The sequence below is a fragment of the Passer domesticus genome, chromosome 2, assembly GCF_036417665.1.
Source record: "Passer domesticus isolate bPasDom1 chromosome 2, bPasDom1.hap1, whole genome shotgun sequence".
NCBI classification, from domain to species: Eukaryota; Metazoa; Chordata; class Aves; order Passeriformes; family Passeridae; genus Passer; species Passer domesticus.
The window spans coordinates 101,071,470-101,089,733 of record NC_087475.1 but is presented as its reverse complement, the minus strand read 5'-3'; the positions used below and the strand labels follow the sequence as shown (position 1 = coordinate 101,089,733).

General features: G+C 42.3%; 1 protein-coding gene across 8 annotated transcripts in view; it reads left to right on the top strand.

Annotated features, from left to right (window-relative positions):
* Positions 1-8,719: 8,719 nt before the first annotated feature.
* The window catches only part of ST3GAL6 (ST3 beta-galactoside alpha-2,3-sialyltransferase 6), a 48,013-nt gene continuing 38,468 nt past the window's right edge, over positions 8,720-18,264 (top strand). Inside the window, exons 1-2 of one of the 8 annotated variants that reach the window (XM_064410034.1) lie at positions 8,720-8,876; positions 14,277-14,451. The gene's annotated coding sequence lies outside the window, so the exon portion shown is untranslated. Of the gene's footprint in view, positions 8,877-12,300; positions 14,452-15,139; positions 15,284-15,473; positions 15,493-15,619; positions 15,639-18,264 lie in introns of those variants that run through there. The other 7 variants (XM_064410033.1, XM_064410041.1, XM_064410035.1 and 4 more) reach the window with 7 other exon arrangements.

The following is an 18,264-nucleotide window of genomic DNA, read 5'->3' as shown; positions in this document are numbered from 1 at the left end:
CAATACAAACATGCTGGAAGGTACAATCTTTTCCACACATTTCTCTTAAAATGAGATTGTCTGTAATATTTGTACTGGGGGACTGAGATTATCAGCAGAGTTTAAGGAGTGGTTAGGAGATAGGATACTGCCTAAGCCATGCATTCAAAGATCACTCAAAGTCACAAGATTTATTTAAAATACATAATAACTCAGTTCTTCTCTATTTGCCATCTTACCTAGGGGGTCAGATTTTTCAGCTTTAGATCTTTAATAAGACTTTTGAAAGACTACTTTTATCAAAGCAGTTGAAGGTTATGTGTAGTAGTCATGTGATCACATGAGTAAGCCTTCAGACAGAAGCGCAGATATTACACTGTTTAGCAATGTGGAGTAGCATTACTGTCCTTTTAAATTGCTTTTCAACACCAGTGAAAGATACTATTTCTAGTAATTCTTCCTGAGAATATGAATGGACCCTCTTGTTGCTGTAATCTCAAGGAATGATAATGAATCTTCTCTATAGCCATAGGGAGATCACATTTTGCAGGATGTGGGGATAAAACACTTATTGGAGCAGCATGAGTGTAAGTAAATGAATGCTTCCTTAAGGAAACATCCAGGTTTCTTTGCAGGGTCACATGTGTGTCAAAGAGAAGCCATGATTCAGGCACTCTCATGACTCTAAAAGATTGAAAGTGAATATTGCTGAAAACCATAAGGATGTACAGTATGTAACCATCCTCTTTTTAATCTACTCTTGATGGCTCTTCCTCTGTGATTGGCAGCATTCATGATAGTAAAAATGGGGCCTGAGCGTATTGGTTACAAAATCTCCTTCATGGCTTGCTGTAGCCTAAAAGCCACATATACCTACGCTGTAAAATGCAAAACCTCTGCTAGCATTTCCTCTCCACTAAACCTTGCAGAGGGAACTGTCAGGCAGCACATGTGGACCTCCCAGCAAGTCTACAACCAGTCATGCCAATGGACACATACTCCAGATCACCTGGAGTTCAAAGTAAGGCCTTGGCACTTTGAGCCTTACTTATACAGGAAAGGAGTATCCTGACTGCATCTATGCTTTGTTTCCATTCTCCAATATTCAGGTTAAACCAAAGCAGAAGATACCAAATTAATTAGACTAGTATACCTTATTTCTCTATATAGAAGTTGTATATATATGTCACTATTTTATTGTCGTCCAAAAGCTAAAACATACATATGTACATCAGAAGGTGGCATGTGATGAATTTACATTGGCATTCACCTGAAATAACAGTGGAAACAGCAATTCCAGATAGAACTTGGGATAAACTTCTTTTGTTCCACTATGATCTTGTTTATAAACTTTAACTACTGTAGCCACCCCAAGCTACACTGGCCTGATGGCTGTCTTAACCTGTTTTAAGATCCTCCTTGGCTTTGTAGTTTGGGTGTGGGGTTTTGGGGCGGGGTTTTTTTGAAGGGTATGTTAAAGAATATAAATTGCTTTCACTCCTTATGAACAAAAGGAAAGCAACAGCAATTAGAAAAAACTGTTAACGAGATAGAGAAGGCTATAGTTTTAAGGAGAAGGAAACTTGAAATCAGGGATTTATCAGACATAACTTTCTTGAGATCACACCAGAGCCTCCAGACAAGGCTTAGAATGCAAGATGTTCTGGCTACTTTTCACAGTTCATTCATGCCTACAAAATATATATAAGGGAGCAAAGACAGAGAGGGCCAGTTGTTTTATTCTTGAGCCCGTGTGGCTATTTCATAACCAGTCTGTGGCTGTGTATGCAAGTGCTCAGATACATGCTCAGTTCTCTCTTTTGGACTGTGGAATTCAGGTCTAAGCCTGGGGATGTGTATGCTCCAAGACATACCCTAATCTTGGCCCATGCATTGCTGTAAAACATTAGATCACACAGGCAATCTGCAGTGATGAAGGGACCGTTTGGGCTGAGGAGCCCATGTGACATAATGTCCCCTGAAACAGTAAGCACCAGGTAGCCATGATGTTTCCAATGCCAGCAAAAAGCAGCCTGTATCCCAGGTAAAGTTCTCAAAAGTGAAAACTGAATTGTACAGGTCTGCAAACTGGACTGACAGTTCCAGCCCTAGTAATCATTTGGGTGAAGTGTTTATTATTTTTATAGTCATTCAAGTATTCTTATTGAAGAAATTCTGGAATATCTGACTGTTTTCTTCTCTTAATTCAGTCTTATTCTTCTAATACATCTTTAGTTCACACACATTTTCCTTCTATCTTAGTTTCCTTCCTTTGCTGTGTGTCTTCCTATCGCTATGTTTTTCCTTCAGCCCACCTCTGTTCTCTCTGCACTTTCTACTCTCCTACCAGACCACTCACCCAGGTTTTTTGGTACATACTGCATGTATATGGCCATGGCATAATTGAGGGCAATATGTGAAACCACATGGTGTGACAGAGAAATTGTGTAGAACCATGCATTAATTTTTGTTGCATGTGTGTTTATTGTAATACCATGAGGTCTCAAGTAGAAAACTACTTTAACCCAGACATGTTAAATTCACCTAGTCGTTCTTCTCGCTCTGCCATTATTCAGTTTTAATTGATGCAGACAGACTGGGAAGTGCCTAGATTGGAAGGGAACGTCATTAAATATTTTCATCAGCAGTCTGGCTGACATAGTGCAGCAAGTGCATAATCCCAATCAATGAAATGACACAAAAACACTGCTTTACCAAGCAGTGCTAGGCTTTAAGTATAACAGCTTTTATGCCTTATATCTCTTTTAATTCCACCTTGTGATCTTTTTTCTGGTGGTCACCACATGGACTCTAATTAGAAAAGTCTTCTGAGGCAATTATTTTATCCGCATTTTTCCAGAAAAAAAGCCTATGTCATGGCCCTTCTGAAATAATGCAGGATTGAGAAACCAAGAGGAAGATGATCAAGACAATTGCATTAGTTTGACTCAATTAATTTTAATCAATGCATATACTGTTTGTGTGTATTCTTCCTAAGTCATCAATAACTGAAGCTAGTTCAGTCTATTATCTGTGGTTAATTAATTTCAGATTGTCAGTCTGCTTTAGCTAAATCATTACAACTAAGTCAGAGTAAAGAGTTTGAGTGGGTAGACACAAAACTTGGCCAGCTGTCCTCTTCTATGGAGCATGAAGATCATTGCTGAGATTCTGAAGGTAAATAAATGCATAAAGAAGTAATCTTTTCCCATTTAGGCCTTGAGGAAATTACATTGATCAAAATTAAAATAATGCCAGCAAAATCAACAATGGATTAGGACGACTGTGCAAAGACAGCTCTTATCAGACATTTGCTTTGGGAACAGGTAGCTACCTCAAAATAAGGTTTTTTTCCTTTTCCACCCCCCCCCCCCAAATCCTTCTTCCAGCAAGAGCTGTTTACACAGGGGTGAAGCAACCCAAGCTTTCTGCTCGCTGACTCACAGAAGAGCTGGTCTATAAAAGACTTCTTATTTTGTTCCCCTTTGTAAAACCTAACTTTCAGTCCAAATTAGAGTAAGTGTTTCAGTGGCTTTAAGGAGGCTTTCAGTGTTTTAGATCAGGCTCACAGATTCTGTACCATACAACAAAAGCATTTTCGGAATTCTGTAGGGTATTTTTCTCTTTTGTATTGATGGGCTTTATTGGAGGCCATATCCTGGGATCAGGGAAGTCTCTTTCCAAGTGACCGAAGAGTTGGACAGAAATCAGGGATGTGGGTGGTAAAAAGAAGACTGAAGAAGGAGAGAAGCCTTTTGTGCACATATGATTAGTTTCATAGGGAGGAAAGAAAAGAGGATAAGATACTTGAGAAGAAAAACTAAAGTATGAGAATGGGCATGCTTTAGTGCAGAACAGAAAGGAGAGAGCTTGGCAAGAAAATATGCAAGAAAACAAGACTACTGAAAAGGCATCCACACAGAAAATAGTTGCCCACGATAAGAGGTAGATTGCAGCTCATGTATGAGCAAATATAGAAATCACAAATTGGTGTATAGTGAGAGTAGTTTTCATTTGTGGGGTAGCTGGAATAGCTTTACTAGACGTCTCTATTAATTTTCCTTCAACTGCTAAGAAATTTGTGTCATTTCAGCTGTACCTTAACCAAGAGATCTGATTTAACACCCAAAATTGCCATAATGAAGAGAGGAGAGGGAACAATGAGTGTATGTTTGACTGTGTCTCATGATTGTGTCTTGTGGTTTTATTACAGAGAGCTAAAGCATGATCCAGTAGATGAGACAGATCAAGAAGAGCTGAAGGCCTTTTTAAAAAGATAACTCTTTCTTAAAGGTTACTTAAAGGCTACTTCCTGGTTAGAAACCTTCAGAACTTCCACTCCATGGGTGAATGTTAATACCCAGGACTCTTAAGTTTTGCCTCTATTAGTTCCTTTAAACCTTGGTTATTCTCTAGAGCTGATCAGCCACCTGCTGTGGACATTCCTGGGAGATCCAAGCTCAAACAGATATACCTGGGTTGTGATGCTGTGTTGGCCAACCAGTGCACCAAGGGTACAAGAGAGAAACAAACTATCTGCCTTTCTTTTTTAATTTTTTCTTTTCAGGTCCTTGCACTTCCTGCTTTCTTGAGGTGTGTGTGGGGACGCGAAGCACTGGAAGCAGAGGAAGCACTGGAAAAGCTGCTGATGTTTGGAGATGGTGTTTATGGGCTTTCACTGTTGGTATTAGCAGCCTGCTGGGTCAAGTGGCACAGACCAGACCACAGTTGTTTTCTGAAGGTGTTTTCATTTGTAGGGATCATTAGTACAACTTCACACTCATTGAGTTACTTAAACACAGAAAACTTGGACTGATTTTGGTGCTATTTACATTAACAGTGTATTTCAGTGATTTCCTTCTCAAGACTTTAGGGAGTGTGACAAACACTTGGTAGATCACCGTAGCAATGCTTTTCTACAAATGTTTGGCAGCTCTTGAAAATCTGAGTCATGTCCTTTGCCGTTCCCAAGTTTCACTGGTGGACTCCCTATTAGTACTTGGCACCTCCAACCAGTACACATGCCAGCAGTACCCTTTCAGTCAGCTGACCGTTGTCCACAGGACACATTGATCGCAGCAGCTGAAGACTGATCTGAATCATGATGTGTCTGAATTGAACTCCAGTGTCGGCCCAAAACCTCTTTTTCCAGACACCTTGGACATAAATAGAAGTTATTGTCAAAAAGCAGGTAATGTTTGTTGAAAAAATTAACTAAAACTGTGCAGTTTCAGAAAAACCAAACCAACCCCTTTTCAACAATTTTGGGGTTTTCTTAAGTCATCCTTCTTCTTTCCCTCCAAATAGCCTTGTCTTCTTCCTCTGTTTTTGCCTACTGATCTTGAAAACCTGAAAAATCAAGATGTATGTCATCATTTAGGTGGGAGCAGTTTGCCGTCTTGGTTCAAGAAATGACTGAACACTGTTTTGAAGAGGCCAAACAAATCACCTTTTTTGTTTGTAAAAAGCAAAAAGTTTCCACTTAGAATGGCACATGGCATCATTCATTTGTATTCACTTTGCAGAAGCTTCTTAACACCGGAAGATATTTTGATAAATTTTAAGATAATCTAAAATAATCAGGCAAGTTCTAGTAATAAGTGATAGTTAATTTGGGTATTTTAGTAATCATCCACTTTGCAGGCATTTTAGATGGAAGAAAACATGTTCAGAAAGCAGGCTGTGTTATTTACCATGCTGAAACACTGTTCACAAGCAGTGAATAAACACTGGATAAACAAGGAGAACAGCCTATTGGAGCAGAAAACTGGAAACACAGGAAAGAGTAAAGGCAAAAAAGCTCAGCCTCGACAAGATAAAATCTTAAGTTCTCTTCCTTTTGAAAATAAGTCTTTAATCCTTGGTATGATTTCTGCAAAGACCACGTCTGCTTCTGAGGTGATAACTTCTGCAACTTCTGCGACTGTTGGCATCCTGTGCTACTTGACTCTTCTGCAAAGGTCACAGGACCCTTCTCTCTAATAAAGTGCACCTTTTGACTTGCAGCATCAATTATTCAGATTCTGCTCCCAAATTTCTCTATCATTATCTCTGTAATGCTCTGTTGTAAATCACTGATTGTGATTTTTTGCCAGCAACGGTGGCACAATAGTAGCGGGGTAATTGTCATGTTTATGGTCATGACTCTTCAACATGATGAGTTACAAGAACATACCTACTTGTGGGATGTGGACTTTACTGTTGACTTTGGATCAAACTTTCTGTCACCTAAAGGTAGATGTTCACTTTATAAAGTATCCTCTGATTTATCAATTCAGCTCTAAGTATATATTTAAGCAAATCCTTCTGGCAACACTCCACCAAGGTTGTCTTTGCTGTAGGGGTACAAGGCAGCTCCTACCAAGCACGGTAATGGGAAATTCTTAACAGAGCTATTTACTTAGCTGGAATTATTTTGAAATAACTATCACATATGTACATTAGAGTTGACTTCTGACCATTCCAAATATTGTGCTACCCAAGTTGGTCTAACTCATGGGACAACTTCATAAACTGGCAAAGTGAAGTTCATTGTCACAGGTAATTTAATTCTGTAATTATCTTTTCCTTCTTTCCTTCAGGGCAAGAATCTGCTTTGGTTCAGAGCAGATTCATAAGAAAGTTAAAAGAAAACTGATCTTCCCAATTACTAAAATAGAGAAGAAGAAAAGTAATTAAACAAACCCAAAAACAATCTTCAGAACAAAAAAAAAAAAAAGCTTGTTAAAACAGGCAATGAGGTGGATTCTGCTTTTAGCTGTGAATAATAGAGGGGCAGTGCCTGGTTTTCACTACCTCCATTGCAATGACAGCTGGGCTTCACGTGTACTTGCTGGAGAGAAGATATTTCCACATGGTCATACCAAGTTCAACAACCAGCTCAAAAGCACAAGTAATGATGCAAACATCTGCTGTGCCAGGGAGGTTGTAATATAACTGAAAGCTGCTTAATTCTGGTTATATTTCTGTAAGAGAAGGTGTGAGTTTGCAGCTTTTTATCAGGTGGGTTACTACAAGCACTCTCCATTTACAAAGAGCTCTCTTTTTTTGTGTGCATTTGTAAGTATTCTGACTTAGCCCATCCCTGCTTTTAAGGGAAGAAGGAGAAAGGTGAAATGCATTTGTCTTCAAATGACACCAGTTTTATTGGATGAACCCCACCCTATGAGGCATGCAACTTTGCACAGTGAGTTTGTTGTTCAAAAATGTCCATAAAACATTTCCTTCATATCCCACCAATTTATGTTGTGCCAAGGGTCTTTTCAAGTGCTTTACAACAAACTTCAGGGTGCAGGAACAGGCCCAAGAACCAAAGGATAATGAGCCAGAGATAGAGGGGCAGAAAGCATGGCAAAGGTACCAACAAGTCAGCAGGTTTCTCCTATGGCAAGGAATTTATTAAATTCACAGTCAATTTGTATCCCTTTGTTCTCCTGCCATCCTTGTTTAGCTGCTCTCACAAGACAGACTGTCTGTGCTTGGTGTAACACTTCTCTGTATCTTCTCCAGAACTGCCTTCTTCTCAAGTGTGCGAGCACAAGTTATAGACTGTGCTCTGGGGGAAGCACCACAGAGAGTTCTGTACACTTGCATTACTGCTTCCCTGCCTCTGCTAGGGAAACACTATCTAAGGCATGTTCTCTTTTCTGTGAGTGGATGAAGATTTATTTCTTGTTTACTTCAATCATCTTTGCATGTTCCAGCTCATTTGAATTTTGACAAAACTGGCCTTAATCCTATGCATCTCTACTCTAAAGCTATCTTTGTTGACCAGGATTGTTTACTATTTCTGACTCCTAAGAACCTTTCTGAAGTGATTTCCCCCCCATTTATTCAGGTCTAAAGTGTTTCCCAATAAGATTTTTTTCTTGCTGGGAATATATACACTGGGAGTTTTTGTATCTTTGATCTAGATCTATCCCAATCTCCCTCCACAGTCAAGTATTCCAGCTCCTCAGTCAAGGTGAATTTGCTAGTGAGTTTCCTTAATTTGACAGTTTGCCCTTTGCTTGTGTTTGTTTTTCTGTCCATGGAAATGGAAACGATTGCTGAGTACTCAGCCCAACACAGTTTTCTATGACCAGTTCTTTTTTAGTGTCTTCATTACTTACTAATTTGAGATTGTCTCTTTTTGTCTGAGTGAGTACTGAGAAAGAATCTGATAGCTGTCACACACAAGGCTAGCTGGGCCCAAGTTTATTATTAGAAGTATTTGTTTCCCAAATAGTATCTAAGAAGTTAAAATTGGCCATGACACAATTCCCAGTAATGTTTCTATAATAACATTTCAGTGATAGACCTTTTCTTGATTATATTTTAGCTGCAGACAAGAAAGGCCGGGTTTCAATGATGTGTCCAAATCAAAAACAACCACTCCCCCAAAAAAACAGAGGCTGTGAACAGGTGGCTTGGGCTGCTGGAAGTGGAGCTTCCTGTTTCCATACAATGGGGAATTTTATGATTAATTAAATGATGGTGAATTAACTGACAGATGGTTTCTAATAAATTGCAAAGATCAGCTGGTTTTCCACTTGCATTGATTAAATGGCTAAACATTGAAATAGAAGGAATATTATACTAAGATTGCATATGGCTTGGATATTGGCTATTGATCATATCCACCTGGGTCAGGTCTAGCTTCCATTTGGAACAGGAGCAGAGCAGTAAAAAAAGAAAAGTCTGATCCATGAGCTATTTTTCTCCCGAGTTACAGAGACTAAGCCAGCCTTTTCTGCCATAGGATTGCTCTCTTCACCTTGGAGTGCCATGAAGGGAAGATCCTGTTTCCTGTGTCACCACCCCAGTTTTGTGTGGGTTCCTACTGATTCTTCCAAACTTTTGGCAAGTGACCATTTGCTCACTAGCCATGGGCATTACCTGGCAGGAGTTGTAAGTAGGTAAGTCAGTCATGGAAAGAAATGCATTTGAAATTTTCCCATGTTTTTTCTACATCCAAGACTTTGAGTGCAACTTGAAGTCTTAAAAGTAAGAAAGATGCAAAAGTTTTAAAAGTAAGAAATGTGAAATTAGCATGCTGATCACATATGGCAAGGCGTCTAGCCATTTGTCATAACATTTCTGACTTACAGAGGCTCACCTAACTTCTCACTCTCCTTCTCCTTGGAATCTAATCATAGCTATTTGTATTGTTTTTATAGCCCTGTTTTGCATACTGACTTGCTACATCATATTTTCAAGTAAAGACCAGTCTGAAAAGTACCTGCCAGAAAAACTGTGCACCTGTTCCCAGAACTTTGGCAGCAAACCAGTAAAGAAATCCAGGCCAGTTAACACTGGCCAAAGAAGTGGGCCCAAAGTATGAAGTGGAAAGGTTATATATCTGAGAGCTGCAGTAACTGCCTGAGCATTTGTAATAATGACTTGGTTGTATGGGTGAAGCCAGCAGGACATAGGACAAAAACTTGGGGGTCTGAAGGCCAGAATCAGAGGCTGCGGAGCCAGCAGGAAAAACAGGGAAACATTTTCACAAAATGCACAGAGAAAGAAACCAGGCATTAAGCTGAGCTTTAAATGGCAAAGGCATCTTACATGCAGGCCTTTCCTTGGAAAGGAGACAAGGAGAGTGGGTCCTGGCATGGTACTGTAGGCCTAACAGAGCTATCATAAAAGAGCAAGGATTCCATCTTCCAGAAGCAGCTTATGTCAGTCATCTGAGCACACAGGCAAAGTAGGTAGGGACCCAGATCCATGGGATCAAGGACTTCTAGTTTTCTCTGAGCTCAGTGCCCCCCTGCATTTGGCACTGGGGCTGTGACCTAGCAGCAGACTGCAAGTAAGAGTCTCCCACCACCCTGCTACCCCCCTCAGCTGCTTAACTGTCCCATGCACCTCTCCACTTCTCTCCTTTTCCAAAATTTCCCTTGTGCCAGATGCCACAGCTGACCTTCTCTGGGAGCAGAAGTCCACTGCATACCTGCAAGCTACAGGGAGGAGACTGCTGTCCCAGGCAGATGGGTAGGAGAACTGGATCTTGAGAGGTTTGTCTCCTGGCAGGGGAGGAAGCAGCAGCTCTTGCCTGCTTTGCTGCTTTCAGCACCATGAAGCTTTAGTTTGGGTTACCCATGGACACACATAGAGGTGGAGTCACTCAGTATACTGACATCCATTGGGAGGATGAAGAGACAAGAAGAGAACTTGAATTCCATATGACACTGTAATTAAATGGAAACAAGAGAACAATTGGTGCAGTGAAACCTGAGGTTTAATGTTTCTCTTGACCTGGTGAAAACCACAAGCTGCTCCTATTTTCTGTAATTTTTCAAACAATTTTCCTTTTTCCTTTCCATTGTTTTGTTTGCAATGCTTTTCAGTGGATGTGCTTTGACCTATTTGTTCCTCTGCATATGCCTAATGAAGCACAAGAATGCCTAGTCCCTATTAGATAATGTATTTCTTTATGGGTTTGTAGATGCTCATGCATAAACACATGCATTAAAGGCTTCACTTTGGTTGGCAAACAGCACTTCCTAATGTGCTCACCACCCCAGATTGCATTTTACTGGGGTAAAAATAAAGGGAAGCTGTCTCAGCCTGCCTGGGTTACCCCCATGACATTTCCTGCCATCATGTTTTGTTTGCTGGTGTCCTGTCTCCCAGATTGAGTAGAGGAGCACTGCACAGCCTGGAGCAGGGGAAAGCCCTCTGCAATTCCCAGCAAAGGCAGGCCCTGGGGACTGAGAAAGCAGTCACAGCCGTGACTTTGGTTCTTTGGTTGTCTCAGCAGTTCTTTGGTTGACCAAGTCTTGAAAAAGTGACCTCAAACCAGGTGGGGGTTGTACACTGTGAGCTCATGACAAACACTGTGGGTTCTGGTGAGATGTGCTACAACCACTAACCAGATTTTTTAAAGCTCGTGGGACAGGCTTCAGCAAGTTGTCTCCTGGCAAAATGTCTCTGGAAGAAACATCATGCAACCACAGATTGACGACTAAAGCTATGTAAGGACTGGTGCTTACTTCAACTGGAGCTGTAAGTGCAGTGAAGAGCAACTGGGGGCAGCCCCAAGCACCTAGGCAAGGGAACTGAGAGAACCTGAGAACCTGTACAAAACAGAGTAGTGCTGAGACAGGTTTTGGAGCTCAGTAGGAGAGATTTGGGCATGTGTGGAACTCAGGGCAGTACTCATGGCATGACATAAAGATTAGGATCAGACTGTGATGGTGGGCAGTAAAGCCTGAAGATAAGTGGAGAAGGGATCCCAGAATCACAGAATATTCTGAGTTGGAAGGGACCCACAAGCATGTTGTGACAATCTGTATTTCTATAAATGCATTATCTCCCAAAGTAATTATGAAGGGTGACAGTTCTATTGCATTTTAGTTCTAAGACCAGACGTGTATGATAGATATGGTGCATTGTCCACACGTAGCTTGATTAGTCATCTTTCTTATTGGATTGATGGGGAAATCACTTTTGTGATGCTGCATCTTTCTATTCTCTTTATTCCTTCTTCTCTCTAGTTTTGATTTTCCCATGTTCAACAGTTTCCCCTTCCATTTCCTGTAATTTTCCTCTTTATTTTTCTCTGACTTTGCAAGCTGGGATAGAGGCAACATTACTTTCTTAGTTTAGTAACAGCTCAGGAGGTACATGTTTTCTCCTGGAACTAAAATATTACTACATTTTATTCAGATTTATTTTAGTTATTGCTTTACATTTAAAGGTTTATGGGGTTTCATCTTTGGTTTGGGGAGAGATTTGTGTCTCAGGAGTGCTGATTTTCAACTGAAAGAGCAAATCTGTTGACTTTTTGGTCACATGCATTGCATTTGTTTGCAGGAGAATTCATTTGACTTCCTGGTAGTCATCATTTCAAAAGCATTTTGAAAGATTCTTATTGTTGTCAAATAATTTGTTTGCAATAGACTATATCCAGTGATTCCTTATCTTTTCCTTGTAATTTGTGCCCAAAAATTCACTGGGTTGCAGATTAGTTACTAACTTATTGCTTGTAGAGATTATTTGGAAAACAACTAGGAACTAAACTTTTTCTGCACTATATTAATTATTCAAATTGCCATTGAATCCTTGAATTTAGCTCAACATATTTAGATAACAACAAACACCAGCTTTCATTCTGTTGCTGATGTGGGACAGCTACAATTGCTAGAAGAAACCGAAGTGAAATTACATCACTGCAAGTTAGATTATTACATTTCTTGACCAATATAGTGGAGTTTATTCCAGATAAAGGTGTATTCAGCTACCTTAGAGACAATTCTTACACACACTGCCTTTAACAGAAGGGAATAAAACTGTGAGTGAACTGTATCTCCTATGGACTTTGGGCTGCAGTTGTGAACACCCAGCTCTTCCTAGAGTTAGATGCCTCGTGCAAGACTCTGAGAAAATTGACAAACACTTAACTTGCAGTCAGCTGTAAAATCAAATGACTTCTAAGTTGCCACATGGCACCACCACAGGAATGAACACTGCATGTGTCTAGCTCACTTCAGATGTGCACCAGTAATTTGAGCCGGCCTCTGGGCCATGGCTCAGTCCTGCCCACAGCATGTTTGTGTTCTTCTTCCTGTGCCCTTCAGCCTGCCCAGAGATCCCTGCTAGACTGGTACTGATACCCTACCTTAGCTAGTATGAAATAAGCTCATGCCCATGAACTCATGCACAAAAGTTGCAGCTGCAGCACACACAGCTATCTGGAACAGAGGCAGGAATACCATCCATTTCCTCAAGGTTTCCTACACTCTTCTGTGGTGAATAGTTGGGACTTGCTCTGCAAAAATCTGGTACATCCTGAAAGTCCATCCTGTATCCTAAACAAAGACAAGGCCTTGAAAAATAAAGCAAGGCCAGAACAAAATAATACTGGACTACATAATTTAAGAAGGTCCTGAAACGTATGAGCAGGGGGACTGACATGAAGTCACAAAATCAGTCTTCTAATATATCCTAATTCTGAGTCCTTTGTTGTATATCCTTAATGATTTTTTTTAAAATCAGTTGTGTGCCTATGATACCTAGGTGAATTGAAGGGTAGGGACTGAAGAGCTGACAGCTAATGGGAAAAGATATAGCAGAGTTAAATAAATAACTTTAGAAGGCACACAGTTTAGCTATATACTTCGAAGAAGCTTGGTTTTGTAAAGGGCAGGATGTGAAGGGTGAAGACCTGAAGGAGCCTCTTGGGAGAGGGGGGAAAAGTACTAAGGTATTTTCAGCTCAAGGGAAGAAAAATTACAGAGGTCTGAACTTTGGTTCCCAGCCCAGAATAACTGAAAATTATCTCGGCAGGGTAAAGGCTGGAATAGCCCCTGAAGAACAGACAGAATTTCCCAGCTTTCAATCTGTTATTTTTATTATGTGTACACATAGGCTGTAGAAGACTGCCGCTGAGAACAGAATCCATCTCTGGTCATTCCCAGTGACAGCCATCAGAAAGCAGGAGCTGCTTTTCCAATCAAAGAATCATCTTGTTGTGATACAATGCTAAAAACATACTGTGACGTCACTGAAGCATCATATAGAAAACTTTCAGACTAGAAGTGGTCAGGAGTATAAAGATAGAAACAGGAGAGAACAGTCAAATTATTAACAACCCCTCAGATTTCTTCTGGCATGATACACTTTTCTGGGCAAAACACAGCATTGATGCAGTACAGGATTCCAAACAAATTCATTTTTTCATCCTCTTTATTAGAGGCAGAATTATTTAATAACTTTCTTTTGAAATAGCAAGATCCAGCCCCAAACGCTTGAGCGCTGAGGTATGGAGAGATTTTCCAGGAGCCCAGTGACTCCCGCCTCAGTTGGGTGGGGCTTCATTTTGGTCCTGGCAACAGCTCCTCAGGGGGTAGTTCTTCCCCTGCCGGCTTTCCCTAGGGTTTCATGGCAGGGGTTAAAATTTGAGGAGGGGTAATCCTGCCCCTACAGGATCGTAATCCCCCTCAACATACACACGGTGGCGATTAGTTTATAAACAGATGGTGATTCCGGAAGGCTGGGGGTGGTTCCCTGACCCCCGGTTTGCGAGTCTCCCACCCCCTCTCGGACTGTCGGGGCGGGGGAGTGGCTCCTGCCGCCGGCCCGAGGCGGGGGAGGAGAGGGTGGAAGAGTAGAGTCGGCGGCTCCGTAGGGAAGTCGGTCAGAAAAGACAGACACTGTTAAGGGGAAGACGTAGCACTGCATCATCTCTCGTCACGTGAGTATCTCCTCCCCCGGTGGGCTTTGCTATAAATAGAAGAGGAATTTCAGCACGCTCGAGCAGAACATTTCTGTGTAAATACACAACGTGGTTTCTCCTACGTTTTCTCTTCTAGCTGGGGCTCAGCTGAACAAGCCTTTATCTTGAATCCCGTCGTAAGCACCACCATGTGGGAACCGGGCTGGACCTACCAGAGGCTGCAGCAACAGCCTGGGCGGCCCTGAGCAGAAGCGACGAGTTCTGTCCTCTTCTTTGGGATGACTTAAAATAAGCTGCTCTGTTAACAAGCGGTAAGTGAACACCCCTGTATATCCAGTATAGCTCTGTAAACCCTTGCATAGGCTGAGTGGATCTCGTGGACGTTGCCTGAACCCGTAGGACTGGATGCGCTGGAAGTGCTTGTTCCCGAGTTTGCCGGCGTCTCTGCCGCAGGACATGTGACGGTTGTCGGGAGACGTTCCACGGTTGGACACGACGGATCTCGGGAGTCTTTTCCAACCGTAACCGTTCCAAGATGTTTTTGCGTCATTTCAGACAGGAACGCTTCCAGATTTAACCTCATGTAGAGTTTGTATGCATGCTTCCAGTTTTAAAATTTCCTTCAGGTGAATGCTGATGGCAGCAGCTGCCATTGTTATTCAGTGTAAATTACCGCGTATTCAAAGGCAGAGCTAACTCTTTCAGTACATCAGCGTGTTCCTCGGTGAAAGCACTCAAGGAATTAAACTGTATTTCCAGAGGGATGGAGCCTGCCTCTACAAGCCTCTTTTGAAGAGAACACAATTTTAATCGGTTTTGAGAGTTGGTGAGATGAGACGTCCCAGACCTTTCCCAGAGATTCCTGGGAACTTTACGGCAAAACTCTTAACACGGCGGTGTAGCCGGGAGCCGGTTCCCGGTGGGGATGAGCCCAACAGAAACCGAAGTGCTGCCGCCGCCCCCCGCTTTCCCGGCGGCTCTTGGATGCGCCTGATGCCGCAGGCGGGCCGCCGGCGCCGGGGAGCGGGGCACAGGCCAGGCTGAGGCGCTGCTCGGGTCCGCATGCGGGGCCGGGTGTCGCCTCCCTCGAGCAGCGGGGAGCGCGGGAGGGTCCAGCGGGCAGCTGTGCGCCTCCGCACACAGGTAGGCTGCTCCGGGGGGTGGCACTGACGGAGGGAAGGGGCCGCCCGACTTTCCCCGGCTGCTCCTGGTGGGCTCGGGGCGTGTGAGCCACCCGCCTTCCCCGGCCTCCCGGAGCAGCTCCGCTGGTAGGCCGGGGCGGCGGGTGGAGCCGCTTTGGGGCCCCCCGCGCGCGGTGACTCGCGGCGGGCGGGCGAGCGCGCCGGCGGGAGGTGAGTGCAGGAAAGGGGATGGGGGGATAAAGGGGCGGCGGGGCTCGGTGCTCCGAGGTGGGCAGACCAGGGCTGGGCGACGGTGGGCTCATGCGGGCAGAACAGCCCCTCCAAGGGGATCCTCCCGGCGGAGCTGACGGCGACCCGTAAGTAAAATTAGACGGTAGATTTCGTGGCTTCTGCTGAATTGCTTGGGTCGGATAATCCATGACCGCTTTGCCATGCCTGCCGGTCACGCAGGTTCGGATGAAAGATTGCTTCTAGCGAGGGTACCGAAAGGGAGCTGCTTCTTTGAAATCCCGAAGGCCTCGGGGAAGGAGCAATGGCTCTGTGGGTAGACTCTGCCTTAAGTTATGCAAATCCATTATTTGCATTTGAGGAAAGAAGCAAACTCTGGAAGTTTCGTGTCCGCTGCTTTTTTTTATTACTTTTTAACGATTTGTATTATTAATTGTCAGTGGGGGTGGTGTTTCAGTTTTAGTTAGAGCAAGTGGTGAGGTCAGTCCTGCTGCCTTTTCTCAAAATTTCCAGGGAGATGAGCAGCTGGTCTGAGATTTGTGCCTGTTGTTACCTAGCTGAAACTTTGTCTAGTTTTCTTCAATTTTTGTCTCTTTCTTCATCCGTGTTTTACTGAGCTGTTCTCTCATAGTGTGATTGCAGAACTGTTTAGATTGAACTTCGTGATGAGATAAGATTACTTATTTTAACGTGGTAATTTAGCTGAACTGTGTGGAAATGTTATAGATAAAAAATATGAAAATGTTACAAAGAAAAGGTATATATAAAATATTTCTGTGGAGAGTGCCATGGTACTAGACTGGTCACTCCTAAACTGAAGAAACTAAATCCAGAGAGGTCTGAAGGAAAAGGAAATGTGCACGGAGCAGGGTTTCCTACCCATCAACATGCAATATGCTTGTCTGACTAGGTCTCAGAATTGATATTTCTGAAAGCAAAATAACTCTCCTTTCACAGCTGTACCTCTGGTTTTTATTTCACTTAAATAAATCTGCTTATCTTTTTTCCCCAATCTGATGCAGTACCTGCTCCTTTAGCTCATCTGTCTTTGCTGAACTGATGACTGTATCATTAAGTTACATTTTAGGCTTATGGCTGTTATTAAGGCAGCAGAATTAAAGGTGTCTAAGTCTCGGGTGTCCCCTGAAGGTCATAGTGGCTTTAGCAGACTTCTCATGCTTGTGGGATATATGACTCATCCCCCGAGGCTCATGAGTCTCCCAGTGCCCTTATCCCTCCCTGTTAAAAGGTAGGAGGAAAAGCTCTTCTCTGGAAGCAGTTGCTAGTTGGGAATGTGTCCGTGGGAACAGCTGCAAAGTGTCCAATTGAGACTAGGACCTGAAAGCTGATAGAAAGATCACCAGTACCTGAGTTCTAAGTTATCAGCAGGTGGGGAGATACTTGAGTTACAGTGGTTTTGGCTAGAACAAGGTGTTGAACAAGACATTATGTTGATACATACTGTGTGTGCTGTTAAATAATGGTTTCAGCAATTATGCAGGGGAGTTGCCTGACTGAAGAGGAAAATACAGCCGGTGAAGTGGTGGCAGGTCTCCTTTGCTTCTCCCTTACCTCCTCCTCAAGACTTTGACAGCTTACAAGCAGAGGCAGCTTTAGAAGATTTTTGGTGATTGCATTCTTCCTTAGGTCTTCATTTTTGGATAGAAGGTGTTGTGATAGAAGCGCTAATAGCACAAATAAGCTATCTTGGGCTTGTTCTCTTTGTTGGTTTCTGAACATGCTGTGATTGGTGTCTCTTGGTAAAAGTTTGGTTTGTCTCCCCAAAACAGGCTTGGAAAAGTTAACATAAACCTGTTTTGGCTGATTGGTGGTTTTCTTTTTGGTGTTGTTTCATATGCTTCTGGGTGTTGTTCTAGATACACTGGCCTGGAAGAGGATGCAGTCACATAGATCATTTGAACATAAAACTTGTGAGACCACCATAAGTCTCAATGAGGTTGTCTACACCATTGACTTAAAAGGGCTTTTGAGGAAAGGCTCTTGGTTTTGTGGGTTTTTTTTCGCTCGTACACAGTATGGCTTGCTAGCTGTAGCACAGGATCTGGGTTTGTCTTTTTGCATTAACATTTAAGGTTATTTTACTTATGAGCATAAAAGGTTGGTTTTGCTTCATGTATGATGTGAGGTACTCTGCCTTGGCTCCCTAGTTAAATGCATTTTAGGGATGTGCTCAAGACTTCTTGAAATACCTTTTGTTACAGAGAACTTTTCCTGCAGATGTTTGCACTGTTTCACCTAAATCAGTTGAAGTGTGCCCTGTGTTTTGAGGAGGAGTTTAGTTTTTCAAGCTTATGACATGTAATTTGTAATTCATTTGAATAATTTATTCATCAATTTATCTAGCTTTATAGATAAGCTATAGTATAGTAATACTGAGTAACTAATTTATGGGGTAACTGAATGTACAGAATTTTTCCTTTTTCGGAGTGTCTGTTTTGTACTATCAATTTTCTCAAAACACCAGAAGATGTGTAGCAGAGTAAACCACCCCCTAAACTTCCCCTTTAATACAGTTTCTTCTACTTTTGCAATGTTATATATGCTTGCTTGCGTAGTTTTTCACAGTCTTCAAGAGAAATGAAAATAAAGCTACTTGAACATATTATTTGCTGTGTGAATTTCCTAAAGCTTAAATTTTTCTTTTATCCTCCTTTCAGAAGAGCCTGAAACCTCAACTTTTCTTGATTTGATTTACACTGAAGTCTAGAGGAAAACAGGATGTGCATGCTATTG